Source organism: Gavialis gangeticus, unplaced genomic scaffold (genome assembly GCF_001723915.1).
Source record: "Gavialis gangeticus isolate Ggan-Ray unplaced genomic scaffold, GavGan_comp1, whole genome shotgun sequence".
Classification (NCBI taxonomy): Eukaryota; Metazoa; Chordata; order Crocodylia; family Gavialidae; genus Gavialis; species Gavialis gangeticus.
The window spans coordinates 25,210,922-25,216,074 of record NW_017729009.1 but is presented as its reverse complement, the minus strand read 5'-3'; positions in this window follow the sequence as shown (position 1 = coordinate 25,216,074).

Genomic DNA, 5,153 nt, shown 5'->3' with positions numbered 1-5,153 from the left:
GTCCAGGCTCTGAAACTTGCTGCCACCTCCAGGCACCTTCCCCCGTTTGGTCTTCCCAGCCAGCTCCCTCCCTTTCTCTCTTGCTTGGCTTTGCCCCCAGGTCCATGCTGGGGTGGGGGGCCAGCAGAGCATGGGGAAGGAGCCTGGGCTGGCAGCCAGCAGATGCAAGTAGCTCTGGCAGCGCTGGGCTTGCAGGGGCAGGGGGCAGTGGCTTTCACAGGGAGAAGGGGACCCCTGCACCTCGGTTATACCTGCAGCCAGTAGTCTGCACCCCCGCCAGCCCTTCCCTCAGCGCCTGCGTCAACCAGCGCAGCTATGGTCCGACACCGGGGTGCAGACAGGCGGCTCCAAAAACACCCCGGGAAGCTGCAAAGCCTCCAAGTCCAGATGCAAGGAGGAGGGTGACCCAAGCCCCACGGACATGGGTGCAAGCAAACTCCAGGCTGTTCCCTGGGTAAGCAGAGTATGGGAGACCCACCGACCATACCACACGTCAGGAGGAAGCTGGAGGGGGCTGTCATGGGGCCAGGTGTGCAGCTGGCTGGCTCAGCAATGAATTGCTCATCCCTGCATGCAGAGCCAGCTCGGGCTTCCTGCAGGAGACACGGAGGGGCAGCAGCAGCTCCTCCGACAGGGAGGCCTTGCACGAGAGCGCTCGGCAAACAAGGACCTTCCCTGCCCTGGGGCTGTGGCAGGGCAGCTTTCGAATCCAGGACAGCGCCAAGCAGCAATGAGCTGGGCTCAGAGATAGGCCACGTTCCCCTGGTGCTGCACAGGGCATTTCCCAAGAAGCAGCTGCCCATGCTGCAAGGGTGCCCCGGGCACCCTCCCGACTGCTGCCCCCAGGGCCGGGGTATTTTTAATGACCATGTGCAATCAAGACTCCCGGCCAAGGTGCCTTCCAGGAGCGGGCTGCCCCCTGCGTTCCTCCGGGATCTTCCCACCAAGATCCCCCCCCGTCCCGTGTAGCTCCCAAGACCACGCAAAGTCCCGGCTCAGTGCAACACTGCTGCGGCCTGCCCGGGTAAGTGACTTCGACGCCCCAAAAGAGGTGCCCGGCCTGGTTTGTGCGCTCCATTTGGACTCGGTCGCCGACACCAGGCCTCCGCTTCCTGTGTCTACAAATAAGTCAGCCCTGACTCATTGCCGTGTGTTTGTTGCAAAACTTTTGCATCAAACACACGCCCCCTGGGCACGGGACCAAACTGCCGACCAGAAGCTGAGTCACAAAGCCCGGCGTGTTTGCTTGGATCCGACTTATCTGCTGCAATCGCCCGGACCCCCCTGGGGATAGCACGAGGACCCTCTCGTGGGTGCTGAGCATGTTGGGCTCTGGGGCCAAGCCCGAGGCGTCTCAGCAGGGCTCGCACAGCGCTGGCACAGCACGCCGCAGGACTCTGCTGCACGGTACGTGCTGGGGAAGCGGGGGATGCTGCCGTCTTGGCACGCAGCAACAATTTGGGCAGGGACTGGATCTTCCCAGGTGCCCGTGCAGCAGCTGCCGGCCACCCTAGGGACACTGCGGCAACAGCAAGCGGCATCTCTCATCAGGACTCAGCATCGCCAGCACGACGGACCACGAGCCAACATGCCTGTGCAGGCCCCCATCCAGCTGGCTACGCACCTTCTGCCCCGCTGTTGCCCCTGAGATAATGTGACTTGCCAGCGGTCACCGCATGAGGCAGTTTCAGAGCCAGGGGACTCCTGAGCTCCCGGCCTCCAGGATGGGAGAAGGCCCCTTCCGATGCTACTCTCTACCCCGGCAGCTGGATGTGCAACACAGGGGAAACGGCCCCAGCTCCACGGGATTTGCAGAAATCTGCTCTCTCGCCCAGGTCAACACAACAAGCTGCTCCTCAAACCCTTTCTGAGATCAGCAAAACACAAGGCAGAGCTGACGACAAAGCTGGGAGTGTACCCAAGCGTCTCCAGCGGTCAGTAAGGAGAAATCTGGGAGAGGGGACGGGGCTCACCGGGGAGCAACACGATGGGGAAATGGCCACAGGGAAGAACGAGCCCCTGCCCGAATCGCTGCTGTGTGGTGGGTCCGGCTGGGACGGCGAGGGCGGTAGCAATGCATCTGCTTCTTGCGGCCTTCATCTACCAGAGAGCGAAAGCCGCTCGCCCGCAGCAGAGAAGCGCGAGCACTTTGACACGCGCAGCCCGGGCGCCGGTCCTCGCGGCTCCTCTCTAAGAACCAGCAGCTCCGGAGCCGCTTTTACTCCCAGCCCTGTCTCTCGGCAGAGGCATCCCCGCCTCCTGGCTCCATCCGGCTCCTTTTTTTTTTTTTCGGTTACTGCATTTTGAAACATCCTCGCGCTGAAGGAAATCTCACCCGGCCGAGCCTGACTGGAGGAAACAGATCTGGAGAGAAGTTCAAGGCAACGGCGTGCGGTTTCTCTTCGGCTCCAGGCACAGCGAGGCCTGCCCAGACTAGGCCAGTCAGGACTCGTAGTAGCGGGGGATCTTTTAGGAGACCAACAAGATTTTTGCAAAAAAATTCATTTTTTTTTTTGCAAAAATCTTGTTGGTCTCCTAAAAGACCCCCCTCTACTATGAGTCCCGATTGCCTTTTCCTCTAGACCAATATGGCTACAACCTGGATACTTGCCCGGGCTCGACTCTTAATTCGAGTTGTCCCCAGCCGGGACCCTGCGGATCAGACGCTGTGACGCAACAGCGAGCGGACCCCCGGGAGGCAGCAGGGGTTTTTCTGGCCCTGCATTACCCCCTGACTGGTGAAAATCCAGCAAAAACAATGCCAGAAAATAACAACAGAAAAGGAGATAAGAAAACTCAGATCTGTGAGGGACAAAGGTCTCTGTGGCTGCAGGGGAAACCTTTCCTCTGTGGAGCAACAGAAAGGCCCCAGGGCAGCAGAGACACCATGTAACGCCTGCCCACATGCTAACGGCCGAGCAAAGATAATGTAATATTGACACAGGCCGGGCCTGGGAGCCGCTCAGCTCCCTCACCCCTGCCTGGGAGGCTCCTTAATGGCTTCAACTATTGATCAGAGAAACAATCGCGCGAACGCCCCGCCGCGTTGGGTGCTTGGGGCATCACCTCCGGCCCGAGGTCTCCCCTGGAAAGCACGCTTTGCCGTGCAGAGGCACCCGAGACGCGGGCGGGACAACGCGGAGGACCGGCGCTGCATGATGGTGCCGAGTCTCTAACACCACCTCTGACCCAGCCTGCCTGGCGCGTCTTCGATCCCGACAACATAACCCCGCACGCGTTGCCACGTTTGGATCCAGGTGTACGTCGCACAGGGGCCACGTCCCTTCTCCGCGACTCCTGTTTACGCGGCTGCCCTGCCCCTGCGGCCAGGCAGACCCTGGAGCCCAAGGTGCAGCACTCAGCGGCCTCTCAGCTACTTCGTGTGCCGCTCTTCCAAACAATTAATGCTAATAAGAACATCCCTGCCACAAGCTGAACACACTGTGGACTTGTCTACCGCAGCCCCAGCCTAGCGCAGGCTTCTCAGGGCAAAGCTGCTAGGTAGAAATACACGCATTTCCTTCAAGCAAGCAAACCCTGCGCGCTCGCAGACACGTACGGATCGGACGTGAGGGCTGGATTCTGCTCTTGGTCGCGCCCCGGCTCCGACCAGCTACAAGGGGACGGCTGGGAAGAGAACCTGGTCCAGCGCCTTCACAGTTAGGTTTTGCTTCGATTAATAATTGACCAGAGATGATGAAACGTGCCGCTCGAAACACAGTCAGTCCCTCCTCCGATGGGGACCAGCTCCGGGGCTCGCCATGCCAAAAGGGCTGGTACGCTGGGCTGGGCGTGCACAAGGGACGGGGCAAGAATCGGGGGCTTCAGCGGCAACAAGTGAGAGAAACGGTCCCCCCCCGACAGCCAGCCTCAAGCTACCAGGGGGCCTCAATCCTGGCAGGATTAACTGGAGAGGCCGGGGAATAGATGGGATGTCCCTGCCCCGAGCAGGGGGCTGGACTGGAGGAGATCTGCTGACGTCCCCTCCAGCCCTACTTCGCTGTGTGACAAATGACAGGACAAGGAGCAACGATCTCAAGCTGCAGCAAGGGAAGTTGAGGTTAGATATCAGGAAGAAGTCTCTCGCCAGGAGGGTGGTGAAGCACGGGAACAAGTCGCCCAGAGCGGCGGTGCAGTCTCCATCCTTGGAGGTTTTGAAGACGCAGGTAGACAAAGCCTCGGCTGGGACGATGCCGTTGGGCCGGTCCTGCTTGGAGCAGGGGGTTGCACTAGATGTGACCCCTGAGGTCCCGTCTCTGAGTCTGCATCTTCCTCCCAGCCCAATACACGGGCAGAGCGGGAAACCCACCAGACACGGCCTCTCTCCTCGGCGCAACGCTGCTTCTGGCCCTGGCTGCCCACCCATCTCCGGCACGAGCTCCTCCGCGGCGCAGGCCAGCGCCAGGTCCCCCTCCGCAACCTGCATTGTGACCCAGCCCCCTCCCTCCCTCCCTCCCTCCCCACCACGTCCTGCTGCAACCAGCTGCGCGGACCTCTACCCCGCAAGCGCCCGCCTGGGCCAAGACGCGCGCCGGCCGCGACCAGCGCCGTCTCATTCAGGACCTGAAGGGAGGCGATGAGACGGGAACCCAGAAGCAGCCCCGAGGCAGCTTCCCGCCCCGGGGCCCTCCTCTTGCATCTGCAAAACACGCTGACAGCGGTTGGGGGGACCGCTGCTCATCGCGCCTCTAGCCCCCGCTGCAGACGGGAAAGCAGGAACCAACTTTTTGCTCTTTGTACAGCACCGAGCACCAGGTAACACACTTACTTATTTAAAAACCTCCTGGCAAGGGGAGAAGGCAGGGCAGGGTTCAAAGAGTAACAAGCTTCGTGGCACCCTCTTTTGTCAGGTGCAGAAGAAAGACGCGGGCCGGCGGAGGCGGTTAGGAGACGGGACTGATTCAGTTCCTCAAGAGAAAGGGGCTCGGTGACACCCTGCGGGCGCCGGGGATCCCGGTCTCGCCGCCCCGCCCCGCCCCGCGCCGCCCCGCGCCGCGCTCCGACGTTTTGGGGCTTAAAGCGAGCAAGGCTCTCGGGCCACCCCGCCTCGTCCACTCACACGGCTGGAAGCCTCTTCCGGGCGAGCTTGCGGGGGCGCGTGGAGCCGGCCGGGCCGCCGCGGGCTCTTCGCCCAAGAGCAGCGCGGGCCCGGC